The sequence below is a fragment of the Mus caroli genome, unplaced genomic scaffold (assembly GCF_978045245.1).
Source record: "Mus caroli unplaced genomic scaffold, Mus_caroli_1 scaffold_16, whole genome shotgun sequence".
NCBI lineage: Eukaryota > Metazoa > Chordata > Mammalia > Rodentia > Muridae > Mus > Mus caroli.
Genome location: NW_028227271.1, coordinates 72,347,818 through 72,372,556, shown reverse-complemented (window position 1 = coordinate 72,372,556; position 24,739 = coordinate 72,347,818).

Below are 24,739 nucleotides of genomic sequence, written 5' to 3'. Positions count from 1 at the left end.
TGAAGTTGAGGGATTATTTTTTCTAGAGTTTAGTAAAAACAAAACACTTAAGTTGTACAGAGAGTAGATTTCTCTCCAACTTTGAAAAAATAGTATCCTAGAGTGCTGGAGCTCTAACTTTGACATAATGTGTTTGAAAATGACATGCTTGCTATTTTATTTTGCTCTTGTCGTCGTCATCGCAAATGACCAGTTCACTAGAAAACTATTAAAATATGGATGCTATCATCTGAGCTTATTCTTTTGGAGTTTCAGCCACATTTTTGAAGGCCCAAAGTGAAGCGATACCTTGAGGTTTTGACTACTTACTATTTATGTTCATTTGAGAGAAATGGACATAGTAAATAAAACATGCATGCTTGGGACCCCCATGAAGATTGAGCTGCATGTCTGCTACATATGTGGGGTGGGACCCAGATCCAGCCCATGTGTGCTCTTTGGTTGGACTTTAGTTGGTGGTTCAGTTTCTGAGAGCACCCAAGTGTCTAAGTTAGTTGACTCTGTTGGTCTTCCTGTGGAGCCCCTGTCCCTTTCAGAGACCTCAGTCCTTCTTCCAGCTCTTCAGTCAATATTTAACTCTGGGTATCTGCATCTTGAAGGCAGGATAAATTCTGGGTTGAATGTTTTGTGGGTGGGTTGGTGTCTTTATCTTGACTTTTTCTTTCTTTTCCTCTGACATAATTATACGTATCAACAATAATATTTTAGGTATGCCAGTTATTTTATGTTATAATATATTGAGTATGTATATTTATCAATTCTAATACTTTTGCATGTGGAACAACATTTTCTCTCCTGAGGATGTTTTCACAACTTCAAATTCTATTTTCATTATGTATATGTAGTTCTCTTGCCTGACTTTTCATAAAAATTTACTATACTCTCTACAGTACAACATTGACTTTTTTGTTTGTGTTTTCAAGAAATGCTATAAAATGTTCCTGTAGTATTAGGATACTGGTTATGGATTTGCCTTTTCTTTGGTGAGTTCTTCTCTGTTCAAATAACTTGCAATAGTTATGTTTGTCAACCAAGTATACTTGATATCCATCAAGCACTCTCTTCTCCTCTTTCTCTTCCTCATCCACCATCCCTATCTCTCTGACTCCACTCACATACATAATTTTTTACTTCTCTCTTTCTCTCTCTCTCTCTCTCTCTCTCTCTCTCTCTCTCTCTCTCCCTCCCTCCCTCCCTCCCTCCCTCTCTCCCTCCCTCCCTCCTTCTCTTTCTTTCTTTCTCTCTCTCTCTCTCTCTCTCTCTTTCTTTCTCTCTTTCTTTCCTTCCCAAGAAAGTCACATGTAGCTAAGTAGGCTATGAACTTACTATTTAATCAAGATTGACCCTGAACTGCTGTTCCTTCTTCATCTGCCTACCATGTGTGACTTCAGATGTGTCCATTATGCTTAGTTCCTGGATTTTGTATTCTCCATTAAGTGGATTTTTAAAAAATTATAAATTGTATTATGTAAAACTCTTACAACAAATAAAAACATCACAGTTGGATTTTTTAATGTTTGAAATTCTATTAATTGATTCTCTAACTAGAGTAATCTTGTGTTAATGTAATCAGTGAACTTTTATGGCTTGCATGGCTTGCCATGTGTAATGGAACATGCTCAGATCTGCCATGTGTAACTGAGCATGCTCAGCTCTGCTTCTCCAGGACAGTGTGAGCACTGGTTTGGCTTGCGATCTTAGTGAACATGGGCCTGGTGATTTTTTTGTCAGCTCCATCCAGAGAGCTGACAATTCTTTTATGTCTAAACAATTTGCAAACCCACGGGATGCCTTTTTCTTTGCATATACAAAGATTCCATCTAAAAAATAGCCTCACCCCAATCATTATGGGGTATAGATTTTCTCCAGAGACTCTTCCTCTTTCTTTCTTTCTTTTTTCCTAGGCTCCTTTTGTCCAAATACACATATTCTCAGGAATAATTCTTTTTATTTGAAAAAACTTCATCATAAGATATTGTTCAATGGTATTCTTGCAAGGCTGTCTCTGTAATTTTAAAGACAATTTTCCTGATTTTTAGAATCATTATTGCTTTGTCTGTTTTTTGTCTTGAGAATCGTCCATACTTTTTTTTTTTACAAGGGCATCCTTCTGATTGAATTTGCATTCAGAGTCCATGGCAGTTGCTCCCTGCCCATCCCTGCTTCTATTCCCTCTCTGCTACTCTTAATCAGGTGCCCCCTTCTTTCTAAGGTGTGGTCCTCGCTCCAGTGGGTGGGTTACTTCATTTATCTCCTTCATCACTTTGTCGTCACTCAAAGCTGTGAACTTTCCTCTGATTATATATCTGCTTATATGTATGCAATCTTTTCCCTATGTTCCTTCTCATTTTTGCCATTATATTTGTAACTAATGATCTTGATTTGGTAAAACCAGTGTGTTATGAAGAACGGTTTATAATTCTTGGTCCTACATTGAAAAGGCAATCCTGAAGCCTTGCTTTCCCTTTGACTCGGGAGGCCAGGCTGAAAATGGAGCCATTCAGGTCTTCCTCGTGTGGCTGCTATGTCTCCAGACAGGATATTATTTGGCCTCTAGCCTCAGCTTTCCAGGGCTTTTCCTCTGGCTCACACTATCCTCATGTGCTGTCAGAGTTCTTGTGTGACCACCATTCATGTCACGGAGCCTTTTCCTCACAGATGTCCTTTTCTTTGTCCCTTTCAACCTCTGGCTCCCCTTGTTCACACCCCATACTAAGCCTTGACTCCATTGCTCTGGAATGCTCCTACCTGCTCTCTGTTCTATTATGTCTTCTGGGCAGCACCCTCCTTGTAAGGACCTTCCCTGCAAAACTCTTTGAGTGCCAGTTTTCCCTTCTCATGGTCACTCCTGCCTATAGGTCATAGAGGCACAGAGGCACTGTGAGTCTCTAATCTAGACCCTCCTGTGCCTCACCCTTCACCCACGTTGACAGTGGTAGGCAGAGTGCACCCTGTAGGTGATATCCATCCAACACTTCCTTAGGTTTATATTGATCTCAGTCAGCTCCATCAGCTCAGAATTGAGACAAATCCCTTTCAAATGCTATACATAGACACATAACCTACTCAGACTTAGACCAATGTAGTGGTTTTGAATGAGTGTTTGTTTTGATGTATTTTCACACTTTCTGAGTCTTCAAGGTTGTTTTATTGAAAAAATAATGGGCCTTCTGAGGACTATCAAAAGACAACTAAAACCACAAAATCAATGTTCATGTTACTACTAACTACAGAAACCTCAACACCGATGTCGTTCAAAGCTTTCCTCACCCTCTGCCCTAGCTTGAAGGGACAAATAGTTTTATCTCACCCACTGTGGTTGATAGCATTATTCTTATTTGTCGGTAGGAAGGCTACATACTGGTGAGGTCACAAAGCTGGTAGCAGCATAGACATGATCAGGTGCTAACTCTGGAGTCAAAACTGACCATTGAGACCTAGGCAGTGAAGGTAGGAATGAACTCTTTGCAATGACTCAGATGTATGACAGGCTCTTTGGTGGTGCACCAGTGAGAAGAATTGATAAAAAACTGGAGATGTGGTGACTCCTTAGAAAACTGCCTGAAGTGGGGAGAAGTGAGCAAACCCTGGGAGGAGCACTGTAATGACTCACAGGGGATATAAAGGATGCATATAACTATAGTGAAGCAATAAAAATCCAAGTTTAGTTTCTCTAGTTTTCAAGTTAATTTTAATCAGCCCCCTCAGTGATTATGTTGTCATTGACAAAACTTTTCTTCGCAAAAAAATTGTTACTTATTAAACTGGATTTAAAGGTGCTCACCCTCTGCACTGTTGTGAGGTGTTCTGTTAGCCACCATCCACTGCGGGAAGCAGCTTCTCTGGTGACATCTCAGAGTGGTACTAAACTGTGGTTATAGAGATCTAAAGTTAAAAGCTATTGATACTCTCTCCACTTAGCAAAATAATTGCAGTAGGTTTACCTGTTGAGATAATATTAAAGACCTAGAATCACTGCCAAACAATGAAAAATGGTCCTCTAAATACTTTTAGAATCAAATGCCATACATCTATCTGCCTTGGTTACATAGTTATTGCTGTGATAATACACCATGACCAAGGCAATTTGTAAAAGTAAGTGCTTAATTTGGATTTACAGATTCAGGGGGTCAGAGTCCACAATGGGTGAACAAAGGCATGGCAGTAAGTATAGCTGAGAGCTCACATCTTAATGCACAAACAGGAGGTAGAAAAAGAGGGCACACTGGAGATAGTACAAAGTCTTGAGAAACCTCAAAGCCCACCCTGTGTCTCCAACAAGGTCACACCTCCTTTTTTTTAATTAGGTGTTTTCTTCATTTACATTTCAAATGCTATCCCCTTTCCTAGTTTCCTCTCCAAAAGTCCCCTATACCCTCCCCCCACCCTGTTCCCCAACCTACCCACTCCTGCTTCCTGGCCCTGGTGTTCCCCTGTACTGGAGCATATAATCTTCGCAAGAGCAAGGGCCTCTCCTCCCATTGATGGCCTGCTAGGCCATCCTCTGCTACATATGCAACTAGAGACACAAGCTCTGGGGATACTGGTTAGTTCATATTGTTGTTCCACCTATAGAGTTGCAGACCCCTTTAACTCCTTGGATGCTTTCTCTAGCTCCTTCATTGGGGGCCTTGTGTTCCAACCCATAGATGACTGTGAGCATCTACTTTTGTATTTGCCAGGCATTAAGGCCACACCTCCTAATCCTTCACAAACAGTGCCACCAACTGGGAACCAAAATATTCAAGTATATGAGCCAACATTATTCAAATCACCATGATTTCTATTAAAATGTTTAAATCAAAATAAAGAGAAACTCTCCTTTGTTCATAAGAGAGCAAAACCCCATTCTTCTGTTGTTTTACACCATAGTGGGAGAAAATATTTTTTCTAGGCTGTAGCTTTACAACTCCCAAGCTAAAGACAAATAGTCACTTGAGTTCAACCCTTGTTTGATTTCCAACTACTGAAATTCCATTTCCTTTGATCTCATCTTAATTTTACCCACATTTTCCAGTGCTAAACATTGTCTTATTGCATTTGTTTCAAGTTTTTCCATTTGTCATCTGTTTTTCTGTTGTCAGCATCTGCAAACATCTTTGATGCTACATTTAAAAGGGTCAATTTTGTGATTCATTTGTGTCTTAATTTTAGCAAAGGGGACCTAATTAGTTACAAATCTTCCTTTGTGAATTTCCAGAAAGCAGCTCTTGGGCGGCAACAGCTTTGTTAAAATCAGATTCCTCTCAGGGGGAAAAACATAAAAAGCTTGTTCTTCTCAATTTACCTGTTTGTTTGTTTGTTTGTTTGTTTATTTGAAGATACAACTGGAGGTGAGGGTTATTGAGTTATAATAGCCAGGTCATTGTATTGAAATGTATTGCCTTTAAGTTGTAGCAGTGCATGCTAACAGGTGTTACTTAAACAGCCTTATAACAGTCCAGACTACAAACAAACCAGTCTCCAAATGGACTGAAGCAGTATGTAACTGATAGACCTGTCTGATAATGTTTATTGTTTAATGGGAATGCTTTAGAAAAAAATCAGTTTGAGGTAAGGTGCACCAGGACACAGATCATGGTGCTATCGAGTAACAAAAAATGTATAAGAAAATTATTTTTTAAAAAATTTCTCTCATATATTACATCCTGACTGTAATTTCCCCTTCCTTTCCTCCCCCAGTGTCTCTCTCTTATCTCCCCTCTCTCTCCAAGATCTACCCTTCCACTCCCCTCCAAAAAGAGCAGGCCTCCCAGGGACATCAAACAAACATGGCATAACAAGCTACAACAAGACCAGGAACTAACATACCCCCTCACATCAAGGCTGGGCAAGGCAACCCAGTAGAAGGAAAAGGGTCCTACAAATAGGCAAAAAGTCACAGATAGCTCCCATTTCCACTATTAGGATTCACACAAAACACAGAACTAGTTTAAAAGAAATTTAAGAAAAAAATATTTATCTCTTTATTATACCTTCTAAAAGATCAAAACCAACCAAACAACAAAAACAACCAAATCAGACTTGGAGGAGGTTTAAAAAATGCCTACATGGGACCTGATCCTCAGGGAGGGCTTTCAAGTCAGTTCTAGCTCAAATCCTCGGAGGCTCCTGTCTAAGGAATGTATGTGGTGTCTTCAGCAATAGAGACCTCCCTTCAGATTCTGGGAGGCAGCTGGGGGCAAGAGCAATGGCCAATCTGTCTTAAGAGTTTCTTGTGGTCCCATGACGAGGATTCCATGCTCATTACAGGGCTTTTCCTGAGGTGAACTATATAGTTCACAGAGGGAGTATTATTGCTTCAAGTGGCATAATCTCACTTTATGTATCATAATTTTAGGTATAAATTTTAGCTATAAATATTGATTGCCCATGTCTTTCTAAAGTATCTATAGTGTTTTTGTTCTTCCTTGCCTCTCTTTATCTCTGTATTATTCTCCCCCCATCCCCCCATCATCTCTCCATTTTTCCCATTTCCCTCTTATACCACTTACATACTGCTCTCCTCTCTAAATCTTCCCACACTATGGCCCCTTTCACATTTCTGATTCCATGATTCCTCTGGGATATGCATCCACACCTGAGGATTTGGAGCCAGGAGCCTCAGATAAGGGAGAACATCCAGTGTTTGTCTTTCTGCATCAGGCCTAAGTCACTCAGATAACCATTTCCAGTTCTTCCCACTTGTCTGCACATATCACGAGTCACTTTTTTTAAACGACGGAATAGTATTCCATCGTGCATATGCACCACCTTTGCATCACTCACTGATTAGTTGGAGGACATTTAGGTTGTTTCTTTTCCCTAGGTATGGTGAATTCAGGAGCAAGGAGAAAGACTGAGCCAGTGTCTGTGGAGTAGGATGTCAAGTCTTTCAGATAGATGTATTACAAACGGGGGTATCACTGGGTCAGATGATAGATTCATTTTTAGCCATTTGGGTGTTCTCCACACTGACTTCCAAAGTACCTCAGCAGGTTGTGATTCTATGTTTATTCATTAATAGGCATACATAACAACAATTGATAAAGAAAAAAAAATACCATGACTTTGAGGGGTATGGGTGGGAGGAATGTGAGGGATGAGAGGGATAAATATTATAATCCTATTTTAGTTAAGTACAAAATACAAATTTAAAAACACCTACACTGACGAAGCCGCCAGCTCAGTCAGTCAACGGGGGTCTCAAGGGAGAGCGTGAGGATTGAAAAAGAAGAAAAACAGTTAGACAATATTGTAACATGACTCCAGGCAGTAGTGAGGCTGAAGCAGCTGTATTCTTTCTCAGTCTGCTTTTATATCCTTCTAGGTACATCCAAAACACATGGTCAGTTCTTAGCTCAAAGACAAAGTAATCAAGTGAAGTAGTAAACAAAGAGATCACACAAGAAAGTTATCAAGCAGAGTAGTAGGCAAAAGGATCACGCAAGGTAGTAAGTAAAACAGTAAGCAGTGAGATCACATAAGATCGTGATTCAGCAAAGTAATCAATATTCTTATCTGAGCCCAGTGACAAATGCCAAATTCCCAGAAGCTGCACCAAAGGCTCTCAACACTACACAAAGCCAAATTTTTAATCAATCTACAACCTTCTGTCTGGCTTTACTGACAGGTCCTCATTTTCACCCCGTAGATGGAGGGAAGTCATTTATTACTATGCTGACAGAATGTTGTACTGGTCTGGACTTTCTTCCTTTGATGGAGAAATCTCTGAAATCCTTTCTCATGAAAATCATTGAGTGTGGGAGGGGCATGTGGGGGGCGGGAGGTGAGGGAAGCAGACAGGAAGGGACTGCCTATATAGCTGTGGGACCATTTCTGAATGCCTTCCGCATCTCCATGACATGAGTTGTAACCTCTGTTAAGAGACTCTTAGAGACATGAATTAAATCTGTACAGCGTTCAGAGGCAGGAACTTCAGCAAGAGATTGGGATCAGACAAAGCCATAGGGTGGAACCTCATCTTAATTCCTAGGGCTTTATAAGAAGAGGATCAGAGACCATGGCTCTTGCTGCATGATGTCTCACTCTGCCTCAGGATGGAACTAGTAGGGATACCTTCACCAGACACAGGGCCTTGACATTGCACTTCTGTAGCATGAACCAGAATAAACCTTTCTCTTTCATAGATCACCTAACCTGTGGAGCTATATTGTTAGCAACACGAAACAGGCTGATTCAACTAGATCTCTCCTTATACATAAACTCATCCTTTCTGTTATGAATCCCGTATACATTTAGTTATTTCCACCTTCCTTGGTAAGTAAACCTTGTGAAGATTAACCAAGAAAATCAGAATAGAAAAGAAAATGAGGTAAGGCCAGATGAGATTCCAGGGCAGAGGGGAGGGGCTGTAGGCAGCTCTATGCACAAGGCTGCCACTGACGCTGTCCCTGCAATGTAAACACCTGGGCACAGGGGCTTTTCATTTTTTAGTATGAGGACCTGACAGAGCAGCTGCTCATTGTTCCATGAAGATGAAGCACTGTGGTGTAACCTGTAGGACTTTGGCTACAAAGTCAGCGGAGTTGTAGCTCATTTGTGTTCAGTGTTTAATTCTGGGGTGAATAGCAAAACCTCTAATGCATTTGGTGTGAGCATTTTCACTCATAATCAAATGAGGTACCCAAACGCACGTCTCCTCGGTATTATGACTTAGTACAGAATAGACCATAGGAATTCAGAAGCACGTGGTTTTCTGTCAATAAGCCTTTTTAAAGTTTTCACACAAGTGTAACCCTGCAACCTATGACTGGAAGTCTCTAACTTTGTCAGGCTTTGAAAGAGCTTGTCACTCTACTTTTAAAGAACTGCTGGTTAGGAACAAAGGGAAGCCCGAGCTACCGCTGAGAGATCGTGTTCATGTGCATGGCCTACACTGTGGAGAGGCCATGCCTGTGTGCATGTCCATATTGATGCCTGTGGTCTGTGCTGCCACCAAGGACATGTTTGGGTACATGACTTTGCTACACCTGGGAGCTTATTGATCTCCATGGTGGCCCAGGAGTTCCACGGAAGGCCATGCAGATGCCCATGGTCTGTGCTGCTTTGGCCCATACTGCCATCAGAGACCATACTGAAGTCTGTGGTGCTGATGCTAGAGGCCGGGTGGATGTCTGTGGTTTGTGCTGTCGCCAGACACCATGCAGAGTTCCATGCTCCTGCTGACTATAAATGACAAGGAAGTATCCTCTTCAGAGGTACTGAGAAGGAAACAAGGCCAGAGCTACTGCTGAGAGGCCATGTTGATATACATAGCATGTACAGATGGCTGAAGCCATGTTCATGTCTGTGGCCTGTGCTGCTGTGTAAGAGTAGACTTTATTCTTACTGTCTCCTAAACATTACAATTGTAATAACTATTTGCATATCATTGCATTCTGAGTTGTCTAGAGACAAGCTAGCATACAAAAGGATATGTGCAGATTATATGCAACTTATACAATTTACTGTATACACTATGTGTTACATTATGTAAAGGACTGTAGTATCCTTGTAGTTTGGTACCCATGTAAATTCCATAGAGGATGCTGAGAGACCACTGTACCTAGTTCTTCTCTGGGTTGATGAGTGGTACTCTTTGCCTGCTGGTACATTTCATATAAGCTCTGACAGACACCTGAAATGTAGGCATCCTTTGTCACTCAACAAGGGTAGAACAGTCTTTTAATAATCACTAGCCTTGGGCTCTGAATGAGCAGCTGTCTGAGGAGCTGAAGAAATCTAATCCAGAAACACAACCAAGGCTGCTACCTTCTCTGTGGAGGGGAGAACAGAATTCTGGCCTTCGTGAGAATAGAACTGTGTAGACTCTGAAGCATGGTGGAGCATGAGTTGTCCTGGCCTAAGGTGAAAGGTGCCTGGGAGAATGATAGCTCATCTATGCAACTGTTTGCTGGAAACAATTTCATTCCCTGCTCATTCCTAAGCATCAGCTTCATTACTATTACCAAGGACTTTCAAGATGGTTGAAATCTGAATTAAGCTCCCATTCGTATATTCATGAACTAAGACCTCAGACTCAGCACCAAATATCATCCTCTCTTTTGTTGAGGTAAAAGCTTTGAAGTGTCTCACCTGCTGTAAATGTAACTTTGGTTTGCCTGAAGTGATTATTGCCTCCCAAGCTTCCTATCTCACTGTACTCACCTAGTCTTAGTCTTGGAAGCTTCTAGCTTCCTATCTAGGCCCAGAATGTTTTCAGCCTTTGAGACTTACTGCTGAATAACTTCACCCTTTCTTTTTCTTCCTGAACTCTGGCTGGCTGATTGAACTCATGGTTCAAATTCCTCACCAAGCTGACTGATTCAGTCTGGGTTCACTCTCTTAGCCTCTCCTAAGTTGCTCTCCTTGGCCTTATACTAACTTTGGCAGTATGTTCTAATCTTCTGACTCCTTACTCTATTGCTCCATTTGTCTTCACCTGTGATTAGCTTGTTCTCTTTCTGAAACCTGTCTCTACATAGTTGTTCCAGTAAACCTGCCTCTCTCACCCTTTCTCTCTGGGCTGCTCCCTCTTATGTTGTCTCTCTTTCCTCTTTATTCTCATGAGAGTTGGTGTATCCTATCTCTGACTCATTCTGTCAAATCTTTCCCTGATTCATCTCTTTGTCTGCTCCTCAATTAGAAGTCACTTTCAAATACGGCTGCTTCCTTCTGCAAACTAACTTTACCGTTATTATTTGGGACTAAAGGTGTGTGCTAAGGTTGTGTCTGTATTCCAGCCAGAGGGATTAAAGGTGTGTGCTAAAGCTGGGCCACACCAAAACTAGAAACAGGTTTTTCCAGTAAATACCACAATCTACTCGGGGTTTACAGTGTGATCAAATATCCTTCAACAACCTGCCCTGAGCTGACCAACAGCTTTGCATAGTTAGATTTAGAGCAGACTTTAACTTTGGCACTTTGTTCCCATCCCACACCAGATACATTTCCTACAGCACAAAATAAAGTCAGACTTCTCAATCTTCTGCCATCTTGTAAGAGGTTCAGAGGCAACCAGCCTTCTTCAAAAGTATGTATTGACTTCCTGTGGTGGCTTTAATAATGGACCACAAACAGGGCACCTCAGGAAATAGGATTTTGGAGGCCATAGGCCTGACACAAAGGTGCCTGTGGGACTTCACTCTCTCCTGAGACTCCAGTAAGCATCCTTCTTGGCTCTTTCATTTAAACTCTGTGTCTATTTCCTTGAACTTCTCTTGCAATGTCCTGTGTGTCTCTGTGAGGATGCTGTGGTTACCTGAAAATGCTTGATGTTCTCATCACCTGAGATGGTCAACTTGATTCCATCTGCAAAGCATGTGCCATGTACAGACAGCTATAAAGACTAGGATATAGAGACATAGGTACCCCAAGGAGTGACTACCTAGTGTCTATAATGCACAACTTTTCAGGGCAGGATTTTCCCCCTTGGTTGCAGAGAGTAAGAAAGGGATTGGAGTTGTAGCATTGATTTGTTTTGATCTTAGTTCAAGTCTATGATGCAGTGAGTCTAGAGAGGATGCTGGTTTGTCTTGTTCTGATGTTGATAATGGCTCCCTGTCCATCCTGCACTGTCAGCACAGGGTGCTTTGCTTAGGTGGAATGAGCATCAGGCCAACAATGGCAAAGTTGTGATTGACTCAGCAATCTCCCCTTAATACAGTGAACAGCTCAAGGAGCGTCTCCATCTTTGAATTCAGCAACATGAAGACTGGTCAAGAGATGCATATCAATACTTTTTAATTAAAAATGAAGTCAACTTTTTTCTTTTCTTTTCTTTTCTTCCTGACAGAAATTAAGTCTGTCGTTGTATATTTGACAGTGGTGACTCATTTAGCTAATTAGAAATCATGAGCTAAGTTGGGTCTTTAATTTTAATAAGACTATATTGAAAGTACCTGTTAAAACAAAATCAGTTTAAAACCACTGTATTGTCTATATCCAGGGGCTGACATGTGTTTGAGAGTGCATACAAACATAGCCCTTTACCTTATATAACATACCATGTATGTAGCCAAACTCCTGGAAAATCATAGCCTTTGTACTCTTCGTATTCTTTTTTTTTTTAAATCATCTAAAGATCTGTTTATTTTTATTTTATGTGTTTGTATGAATAGTTGCATGTGTGTGTGTGTGTGTGTGTGTGTGTGTGTGTGTGTGTATGTGAACACTACATGCATGCCAAGAATGCCTGGAGCTAGAAGGAAGTGTCAGAGTTTCTGAAACTGGAATTAAAGCAGCAGTAACCCCCTCTGTGGGTGTTAGGAACCTGACTTGAGTCCTCTGCAAGAACAGTGTAGTTGAGCTGTCTCTCTAGACCTTGTATTCTTGAACTCACAGCATCTGAGGTTGTCGGTTTATATCTGACTCAGATTATGTTCTTCAACCCACTGTCATGGATGGGGACAGAGTTCGTGGGCCCCATCCCTCGAGAGCATTGATATGCAGGAAATGGTTGATGGAGGAGGGACAGATTGCTTCAATAGTGTAGCTGCTGGTACAATGATCATTTTACTATAAACAAACTCTCAGCCACACTCCTGTAAACACCCCTAATGGATCTCACTGGGACACAAAACAAAACAAAAATACAGAATAAATACCTGGAAGTAGAAATGGGGCTAGTTGGAAAAAGATGAGCTTATCAGGAGTACGGAGACACAGGAGGGGGTAATGGAGGTATGTGGATATGATTGAAATAGATTACAGGTGTGCACAGAAATATCATAATGGAACACATTATTGCATTTAATCGATATGCTAATAAAACATTAAAAAGCTATTACACTGCAATTTATTTCACAACACTTGATTCTCCCAAATGCTTCTGAGTAAACCAAACAAAGCAAGGTGCCACTTCATGTAGTGTCATGTGGTAAGTTAGATCAGTATTTTGAATGAGATTGTTGTTTCTAAAAATGCTTTTTAATAATAGAGTAGCAAACCTGTTGTTAGTTGAGCTGATTCTAATTTCATTTTATTTTCCACAAATGTAAAGTCATACTTTCAGCTTATTCACAATAATTTTGATGCTGGATTACTAACTGATTGCATCATACAGATTAGGAAAATGTTGCTGAATTGAGCATAAGATATTTTAACAACATAAGTCCCTTCCGGTTGGCCCCAGCACCGGGTCACCTTGGGCGTGGAGTGGGCAGACACCCCCAAGGTCCCCAGAGCACTCTTCACGGGATCTTAGGACCTCTGGTGAGTGGAACACAACTTATGTTCCAATCCAATTCCTCAGGACCTGAGACAGCATTAATTAGGGAAGCAGAAAACCCAGACTGACCAGGGTCACAAGTCCCTTCCAGTTGGCCCCAGCACCAGGTCACCTTGGGCCCGGAGTCGGCTGACACTCCCAAGGTCCCCAGAGCACTCTCCATGAGATCTTAGGACCTCTGGTGAGTGGAACACAACTTCTGCCAGGAGGCAGATTCGAACACCAGATACCTGGGCACCTTCCCTGCAAGAGGAGAGCTTGCCTGCAGAGAGTGCTCTGACCACTGAAAATCAGGAGAGAGCTAGTCTCCCAGGTCTGCTAATAGAGGCTAAGAGAATCATGAGAGGAACAAGCTCTAACCAGAGACAACTATAATATCTGACTCCAGAGATTACCAGATGGCGAAAGGCACACTTAAGAATCTTACTAACAGAAACCAAGACTACTCACCATCATCAGAACGCAGCACTCCCACCTCACCCAGTCCTGAGCACCCCAACACACCCGAAAAGCTAGACCCAGATTTAAAAACATATCTCATAATGATGGCAGAGGACATCAAGAAGGACTTTAATAACTCACTTAAAGAAATACAGGAGAACACTGCTAAGGAGTTACAAGTCCTTAAAGAAAAACACGAAAACACAACCAAACAGGTAGAAGTCCTTAAAGAAAAACAAGAAAACACATCCAAACAGGTGATGGAAATGAACAAAAACACACTAGACCTAAAAAGGGAAGTAGACACAATAAAGAAAACCCAAAATGAGGCGACGCTGGAGATAGAAACCCTAGGAAAGAAATCTGGAACCATAGATGCGAGCATCAGCAACAGAATACAAGACATGGAAGAGAGAATCTCAGGTGCAGAAGATTCCATAGAGAACATCGGCACAACAATTAAAGAAAATGGAAAATGCAAAAAGATCCTAACTCAAAACATCCAGGAAATCCAGGACACAATGAGAAGACCAAACCTACGGATAATAGGAGTAAATGAGAATGAAGATTTTCAACTCAAAGGACCAGCAAATATCTTCAATAAAATTATAGAAGAAAACTTCCCAAACTTAAAGAAAGAGATGCCCATACAAGAAGCCTACAGAACTCCAAACAGACTGGACCAGAAAAGAAATTCCTCCCGACACATAATAATCAGAACAACAGATGCACTAAATAAAGATAGAATATTAAAAGCAGTAAGGGAGAAAGTTCAAGTAACATATAAAGGCAGGCCTATCAGAATTACACCAGACTTTTCACCAGAGACTATGAAAGCCAAAAGAGCCTGGATAGATGTTATACAGACATTAAGAGAACAAAATGCCAGCCCAGGCTACTATGCCCAGCCAAACTCTCAATTACCATAGATGGAGAAACCAAAGTATTTCACGACAAAACCAAATTCACACATTATCTTTCCACCAATCCAGCCTTTCAAAGGATAATAACAGAAAAAAAAAAAAAAAAACAATACAAGGACAGAAAACATGTCCTAGAAAAAGCAAGAAAGTAATCCTTCAACAAACCAAAAAGAAGACAGCCACAAGAACAAAATGCCAATTCTAACAACAAAAATAATAGGAAGCACAATTACTTTTCCTTAATATCTCTTAATATCAATGGACTCAATTCCCCAATAAAAAGACATAGACAAATAGACTGGCTACACAAACAGGACCCAACACTTTGCTGCTTACAGGAACCCATCTCAGGGAAAAAGACAGACAGTACCTCAGAGTGAAAGGCTGGAAAACAATTTTCCAAGCAAATGGTCTAAAGAAACAAGCTGGAGTAACCATTATCTAATATCGAATAAAATCAACTTCCAACCCAAAGTTATCGAAAAAGACAAGGAGGGATATTCATCAAAGGTAAAATCCTCCAAGAGGAACTCTCAACTCTGAATATCTATGTTCCAAAGGCAAAGGCAGCCACAGATTAAAGAAACTTTAGTAAAGCTCAAAGTACATATTGCACCTCACACAATAATAGTGGGAGACTTAAACACACCACTTTCATTAATGGACAGATCATGGAAACAGAAACTAAACAGGGACACAGTGAAACTAACAGAAGTTATGAGACAAATGGACTTAACAGATATCTACAGAACATTTTATCATAAAACAAAAGAATATAACTTCTTCTCAGCACCTCATGGTACCTTCTACAAAATTGACCATATAATTGGTGACAAAACAGGACTCAACAGATACAAAAATATTGAAATTGTCCCATGCATCCTATCAGATCACCATGGACTAAGGCTGATCTTCAATAACAGCATAAATAATACAAAACCAATATTCACGTGGAAACTGAACAACACTCTTCTCAATGATACCTTGGTCAAGGAAGGACTAAAGAAAGAAATTAAAGACGTTTTAGAGTTTAATGAAAATGAAGACACAACATACCCAAAATTATGGGACACAATGAAAGCATTTCTAAGAGGGAAACTCATAGCTCTGAGTGCCTCCAAAAAGAAGTTAGAGAGAGCATACACTAGCAGCTTGACAACACACCTAAAAGCTCTAGAAAAAAAAAGGAAGCAAAATCACCCAAGAGGAGTAGACTGCAGGAAATAATCAAACTCAAGGGGAAAATCAACCAAGTGGAAACAAGAAGAACTATTCAAAGAATCAACCAAATGAGGAGCTGCTTCTTTGAGAAAATCATCAGGATAGATAAACTCTTAGCCAGACTCACTAGAGGGCACAGGGACAGCATCCTAATTAACAAAATCAGAAATGAAAAGGGAGACATAACAACAGATCCTGAAGAAATCCAAAACACCATCAGATCCTTCTACAAAAGGCTATACTCAACAAAACTTGAAAACCTGGATGAAATGGACAAATTTCTAGACCAGGTACCAAAGTTAAATCAGGATCAAGTTAATGGTCTAAACAGTCCCATATCCCCTAAAGAAATAGAAGCAGTCATTAATAGTCTCCCAACCAAAAAAAGCCCAGGACAAGATGGGGTTAGTGCACAGTTATATCTGACCTTCAAAGAAGATCTAATTCCAGTCCTGCACAAACTATTCCACAAAATAGAAGCAAAAGGTACTCTACCCCATTCGTTCTATGAAGCCACAATTACTCTGATACCTAAACCACAGAAAGATCCAACAAAGATAGAGAACTTCAGACCAGTTTCCCTTATGAATATCGATGCAAAAATACTCAATAAAATTCTCGCTAACCGAATTCAAGAACACATTAAAACAATCATCCATCCTGGCCAAGTAGGTTTTATTCCAGGGATACAGGGATGGTTTAATATACGGAAATCCATCAACGTAATCCAGTATGTAAACAAACTCAAAGACAAAAACCACATGATCATCTCTTTTTTTTTTTTTTTTTTTTTTTTTTTTTTTTTTGGTTTTTTTGAGACAGGGTTTGTCTGTATAGCTCTGGCTGTCCTGGAACTCACTTTGTAGACCAGGCTGGCCTCGAACTCAGAAATCTGCCTGCCTCTGCCTCCCAAGTTTTGGGATTAAAGGCGTGAGCCACCACGCCCAGCGTGATCAACTCATTAGACACAGAGAAAGCATTTGACAAAATCCAACACCCATTCATGATGAAAGTCTTGCAAAGATCAGGCATTCAAAGCCCATACCTAAACATGATAAAAACAATCTACAGCAAACCAGTAGCCAACATCAAAGTAAATGGTGAGAAGCTCGAACCAATCCCACTAAAATCAGGGACTAGACAAGGCTGCCCACTGTCTCCCTACCTAATCAAGTACAATGTTGATTGTACTTGAAGTCCTAGCCAGAACAATTCGACAACAAAAGGAGATCAAGAGGATACAAATTGGAAAGGAAGAAGTCAAAATATCACTTTTTGCAGATGATATGATAGTATATATAAGTGACCCTAAAAATTCCACCAGAGAACTCCTAAGCCTAATAAACAGCTTCAGTGAAGTAGCTGGATATAAAATTAACTCAAGCAAGTCAATGGCCTTTCTGTACACAAAGGATAAACAGGCTGAGAAGGAAATTAGGGAAACAACACCTTTCTCAATAGTCACAAATAACATAAAATACCTTGGCATGACTCTAACTAAGGAAGTGAAAGATCTGTATGATAAGAACTTCAAGTCTCTGAAGAAAGAAATTAAAGAAGATCTCAGAAGATGGAAAGATCTCCCATGCTCATCGATTGGCAGGATCAATATATTAAAATTGGCTATCTTGCCAAAAGCAATCTACAGATTCAATGCAATCCCCATCAAAATTCCAACTCAATTCTTCAACGAATTAGAAAGGGCAATCTGCAGATTCATCTGGAATAACAAAAAACCTAGGATAGCAAAAACTCTTCTCAAGGATAAAAGAACCTCTGGTGGAATCACCATGCCTGACCTAAAGCTGTACTATAGAGCAATTGTGATAAAAACTGCATGGTACTGGTATAGTGACAGACAAGTAGACCAATGGAATAGAATTGAAGACCCAGAGATGAACCCACACACCTATGGTCACTTGATCTTTGACAAGGGAGCTAAAACCATCCAGTGGAAAAAAGACAGCATTTTCAACAAATGGTGCTGGCACAACTGGCGGTTATCATGTAGAAGAATGCAAATTTATCCATTCCTATCTCCTTGTACTAAGGTCAAATCTAAGTGGATCAAGGAACTCTACATAAATCCAGAGACAGTGAAACTTATAGAGGAGAAAGTGGGGAAAAGCCTCAAAGATATGGGTACAGGGGAAAATTGCTGAATAGAATAGCAATGGCTGGTGCTGTAAGATGGAGAATTGACAAATGGGACCTCATAAAGTTGCAAAGCTTCTGCAAGACAAAAGACACCATCAATAAGACAAAAAGACTAGCAATAGATTGGGAAAGAATCTGTACCTATCCTGAATCAGATAGGGGACTAATATCCAATATATATAAAGAACTCAAGAAGGTGGACTCCAGAAAATCTAATAACCCCATTAAAAAATGGTGTTCAGAGCTGAACAAAGAATTCTCACCTGAGGAATACCGAATGGCTGAGAAGCACCTGAAAAAATGTTCAACATCTTTAATCATCAGGGAAATGCAAATCAAAACAACCCTGAGATTCCACATCACACCAGTCAGAATGGCTAAGATCAAAAATTCAGGTGACAGCAGATGCTGGCGAGGATGTGGAGAAAGAGGAACACTCCTCCATCGTTGGTGGAATTGCAAGCTTGTACAACCACTCTGGAAATCAGTCTGGTGTTTTCTCAGAAAATTGGACATAGTACTACCAGAGGATCCAGCAACACCTCTCCTGGGCATATACCCATAAGGTGTTCCAACCGGCAAGAAGGACTCATGCTCCACTATGTTCATAGCAGCCTTATTTATAATAGCCAGAAGCTGGAAAGAACCCAGATGCCCCTCAACAGAGGAATGGATACAGAAAATGTGGTACATTTACACAATGGAGTACTACTCAGCTATTAGAAAGAATGAATTTATGAAATTCCTAGGCAAATGGATGGACCTGGAGGGCATCATCCTGAGTGAGCTAACCCAATCACAAAGGAACTCACACAATATGTACTCACTGATAATTGGATATTAGCCCAGAAACTTAGGATAGCCAAGATATAAGATACAACTTGCTAAACGCATGGAACTCAAGAAGAACGAAGACGAAAGTGTGGACACTTTGCCCCTTCTTAGAATTGGGAATGAAACACCCATGGAAGGAGTTACAGAGACAAAGTTTGGAGCTGAGACGAAAGGACGGACCATCTAGAGACTGCCATATCCTGGGATCCATCCCATAATCAGCTTCCAAACGCTGACACCATTGCATTTACTAGCAAGATTTTGCTGAAAGGACCCAGATAGAGCTGTCTCTTGTGAGACTATGCCTGGGCCTAGCAAACACAGAAGTGGATGCTCACAGTCAGCTATTGGATAAATCACAGGGCCCCCAATGGAGGAGCTAGAGAAAGTACCCAAGGAGCTAAAGGGATCTGCAATCCTATAGGTGGAAAAACAATATGAACTAACCAGTACCCCCTGGAGCTCGTATCTCTAGCTGCATATGAATCAGAAAATGATCTAGTCGGCCATTAGTGGAAATAGAGGCCCATTGGTCTTGCAAACTTTATATGCCTCAGTATAAGGGATCCACAGGGCCAAGAAGTGGGAGTGGACGGTGGGGGAGTGGGTGGGGGAGCATGTGGGGGACTTTTGGGATAGCTTTGGAAATGTAAATGAGGAAAAGACCTAATTAAAAAATTAAAAATGATATTTTAACAAATCTTTTCTCGTGTATTAATTTATGCACTCATATATTTTTCAACATTTAATGATAAATGCTCATATAATCAATGCTGTCTCCTAGCTAATCCCTATGTTATGCAAGATGATTGCTCCATCTGAAGGTCTGTGAGCCACTTAGAAGTGAACATTCATCTCCTTAAAAGATAAGTTTGTTGAGAGAAACTGATGCAGAGAGACTCACAGCCAAACATTAGGTGAGGCTTGGGGAATCCTGTGGAAGAAGGGGAAGAATTGAAAAAGCCAGAGCAGTCAAGAACACCACAAGAAAACCCTACAAAACCCAACTTAATCTGAGCCTATAGGTGTTCATAGAGACTGAACTGTCAACTAGAGGGCATGAATTGGACATACCTAGGCCCTCAGCACATATGTAACAGCTGTGCAGCTGGGTCTTCATGTGAGATCCCTAACAAGAGGAGCAGGGATTATACCTGACTCCACTGCCTGCCTTCCAATCCCTTTCCCCTAACTGCTGAGTGCCTCAATAGAAAAAGATTTGCCTATTATCACTGCAACTTGATATGACAAGGCAGGTTGATATACATGGGATGCCTTCCCTTATTTGAAGATAGGGGGTGGGTGGGAGAGGGCTGGGAGAAGAGGATGGAGGGGAAGCTGTGATTGCAATATAAAGTAAATAAATCATTAATTTTAAATATCTAACAAATACAAAGAGATGAGTTTCCTGGCTTTGTTTTTGTTGAGTCACACACATCTTTATTCACAATGTGTATAACAGAATAACCAATAAGACTCTGGCCTCAGTGGGAGAAGATGCACCTAGTCCTGCAGAGGCTTGATGTGCCAGGCTAGGGTGATATCCAGGGGGAACTTCTCCTTCCCAGAAGAGAAGGGGACGGGGAAATGGGGAAGGAGCTGTGAGAGGGGAGACTGGGAGGATGGGGTAACAGATACAGAGATGTAAAATGAATAAGTAAGTAAATTAATGGAAAAAGACTCTCCAGCCTACAAAGTATATTACAGTGTGATAAATGTCAGTGTTGAGTGTGTGCAAGCTTTCTGCCCAGCATTTCCAATTGTCAGAAAAGAAATATATTAAAGACATACATAGTTGGATGGATGACAGGGGGTGGGGGTGCGAACACCCTGCAACAGGAGTTCTGTCTTTGAGCTAAATCACAATCACTCATTGGCTCAGTAAACCCCATGGTTTCTAATTCAGTAGTTTATCTTTGAAACATGTATCATTGTGTCTCCAACATGTGCCAAGTAGTTCTGAAACTGCTGGTCTGGAGACGAGTATAAGAAGGGCTACATTGTGGTCTCAGGAGGCTATTGGACTGTGTTATAAGAATGACAAATTAGGAGCTGATCCTGTGCCACAGAGCTACATACACAAATACTGCCACTCAAGAGAGCTGGTTTGTAAGACTACCACTGCTGGTCAGAGGAACCCAACTGGAACCCTCAGGACACAAGAACCAAGGATCAGATGGGGACAGGATCCTTTTGGTTTCTGTCTGCACCCCTGTACCACAGCTCTCCATACCTAAATTCCTCCCAGAGAGAACTGGTCTCCCAGGAGTACTGACACAGAGGCTTGCAGGAGGGACAAGCCAAGTCAGAGACAGCAAGGCCAGCTAACACCAGATGGCAAAAGGCAAGAACATAAGCAACAGAAACCAAGGCTACTTGGCATCGTCAGAACCCAGTTCTTCCACCACAGCATGTCCTGGTTACCCCAACACACCAGAAAAGCAAGACTCTGATTTAAAATCACATCTCATGATGATGATAGAGGACTTTAAGAAGGACATAAATAACTCTCTTAAAGAAATGCAAAAGAACACAGATAAATAGGTAGAAGAAATACAAAAATCCCTTAAAGAATTATAGGAAAGCACAACCAAACAGGTGAAGCAAATGAACAAAACCATCTAGAATATAAAAATGGAAATAGAAATAATAAAGAAATCACAAAGGGAGACAACACTGGAGATAGAAAACCTAGGAAAGAGATCAGGAATCAGAGATGCAAGCATCACCAACATAATACAAGAGATAGAAGAGAGAATCTCAGGTGTAGAAGATACGATAGGAAACATTGACACAACAGTCAAAGAAAATGCAAAATTCAAAAAGCTCCTAACCCAAAATAGCCAGAAATTACAGGACACAATGAGAAGACCAAACCTAAGGATAATAGGTATAGAAGAGAGTGAAGATTCCCATTAAAGGGCCAGTAAATATCTTCATCAAAATTATAGAAGAAAACTTCCCTAACCTAAAGAAAGAGAAGCCCATGAACATACAAGAAGCCTACAGAACTCCAAATAGCTTAGACCAGAAAAGAAATTCCTCCTACCACATAATAGTCAAAACATAAAATGCACAAAACAAAGAATATTAGAAGCAGTAAGGGGAAAAGGTCAAGTAACATATAAAGGCAGACCTATCAGAATTACACCAGACTTCTCACCAGAGGCTATGAAAGCTAGAAGATACTGGGCAGATGTCATAGAGATCCTAAGAGAACACAAAGGCCAGCCCAGGCTATTATACTCAGCAAAACTCTCAATTATCCTAGATGGAGAAACCAAAATTTTCAATGACAAAACCAAATTTACACAATATCTTTCCACAAATTGAGCCCTACAAAGGATAATAGATGGAAAACAGCAACACAAGGAGGGAAAATACACCCTCAAAAATGCAAGAAAGTAATCTTTCAACAAACCCAAAAAAAAAGATAACCACAAAAACATAAAAATAACATCAAAAATAACAGGAAGCAGCAATCATAATTCTTTAATATCTTTAATATCAATGGACTCAATCCCCCAATAAAAAGACATAGACCAACAGACTGGTAATATAGACAGGACCCAGCATGTTGCTGCATACAGGAAACCCACCTCAGTGTCAAAGACATATACTATCTCAGAGTAAAGGGCTGGATTTTTGGAAACAAATTTTCAAGCAAATAGTCCCAAGAAATAAGCTGGAGTAGCCGTTCTCATATCAGATAAAATTGACTTTCAACCAAAAGTCATCAAAAAAGATAAGGAAGGACAGTTCATACTTGATAAGTATAATAAGTATTTTTTTCTTTGATAAAGAAAAAAATCTACCAAGAAGAACTCTAAATTCTGAACATCTATGCTCCAAATGCAAGGGCATTCACACTTATAAAAAGAAACTTTACTAAAACTAAAAGCACACATTGCACCTCACACAATAATAGTGGGGGACTTCAACACTTCACTCGCATCAATGGACAGATCATGGAAAGAGAAACTAAACAGAGACACAGTGAAACCAACAGAAGTTATAGACCAAATGGATTTAACAGATATTTATAGAACATTTCATCCTAAAGCAAAAGAATATACCTTCTCAGCACCTCATTGTACCTTCTCCAAGACTGACAAAACAGACCTCAATAGATAAAAGAAGATTGAAATAATCCCACTCATCCTATCAGATCACTATGGATTAAGGCTGGTCCTCAATAGCAACAAAAACAACAGAAAGCCCACATAGACATGGAAGCTGAACAAAATTCTACTCAATGATAACTTGGTCAAGGAAGAAAGGAAGAAAGAAATTAAAGAGTTTTTAGAATTTAATGAAAATGAAGCCATAACATATCCAAACTTATGGGACACAATGAAAGTAGTGCTAAGAGGAAAACTCATAGCTCCGAGTGCCTCCAAAAAGAAACCGAAGAGCGTATACCCTAGCAGCTTAACAGCACATCTGAAAGCTCTAGAACAAAAAGAGGCATAGACAGCAGGAAATAATCAAACTTAAGGCTGAAATCAACCAAGTAGAAACAAAAAGAACTATAAAAAGAATCAACAAAACCAGGAGCTGGTTCTTGAGAAAATCAACAAGATAGATAAACACTTAGTCAGACTAATCAGAGAGCATAGAGACAGTATCCTAATTAACAAAATCAGAAATGAAATGGGAGATATAAGAACAGAAACTGAGGAAATTAAAAAATCATCAGATCCTACTACAAAAGCCTATACTCAATACAACTGGAAAATCTGGCTGAAATGGAGATTTTTCTAGACAAATACCAAATACCAAAGTTATATCAAGATCAGATAAACCATCTAAACAGTCCCTAACCCCTAAAGAAATAGAAGCAGTCACCAAAAGTCTCCCAAGTAAACAAGCCCAGGACCAGATGGGTTTAGTGCAAAATTCTATCAGACCTTCAGAGAAAACATAATACCAGTACTCTTCAAACAATTCCACAAAATAGAAACAGAAGGAACACTAACCAATTTGCTCTATGAAGCCATAATTATGCTGATACCAAAACCACAGAAAGACTCAACAAAGAAAGAGGACTTCAGACCAATCTCCCTTATGAAAATCGATGCAAAAATATTCAATAAAATTCTTGGCAACCAAATACAAGAACACTTCAAAATGATAATTCACCATAATCAAGTAGGCTTCATCCTAAGGATGCAGGGATGGTTCAATATATGGAAATCCATAAGTGTAATTCACTGCATAAACAAAATCAAAGAAAAAACCCACACAGTCATTTCATTAGTTGCTGAAAAATCACTTGACAACATTCAACATTCCTTCATGTTAAAAGTCTTGGAAAGATCAGGAATTCAAGGCCCATACATAAACATAGTAAAAGCAATCTACACCAAACCAGTAGCCAACATCAAACTATGGAGAGAAACTTGAAGCAATCCCATTAAAATCAGGGACTAGACAAGGCTGCCCTCTCCCTCCCTATCTGTTCAATACAGTACTTGAAATTCTAGTCAGAGCAATTGAAAAACAAAAGGAGGTCAAAGGGATACAAATTGGAAAGGAAGAAGTCAAAATATCACTATTTGCAGAAGATATAATAGTATAGTTAAGTGATCCCAAAAACGCCACCAAAGAACTACAGCTGATAAACAACTTCAGCAACTCAAACAAATCAGTAGTCTTCCTATACTCACAGGATAAACAGGCTGAGAAAGAAATTATGGAAACGACACTCTTCACAATAGTCACAAAAAATATGCAGTATCTTTGGTGTGACTCTAACCAAACAAGTAAAAGATCTGTAGGATAAGAATTTCAAGTCTCCGAACAAAGAAATCGAACAAGACCTCAGAAGATCAAAAGATCTCCCATGCTCGTGGATTGGCAGGATTAATATAGTATAAATGGCCATCTTGCCAAAAGTAATAATACAGATTCAATGCAATCCCCATCAAAATTCCAACTCAATTCTTCATAG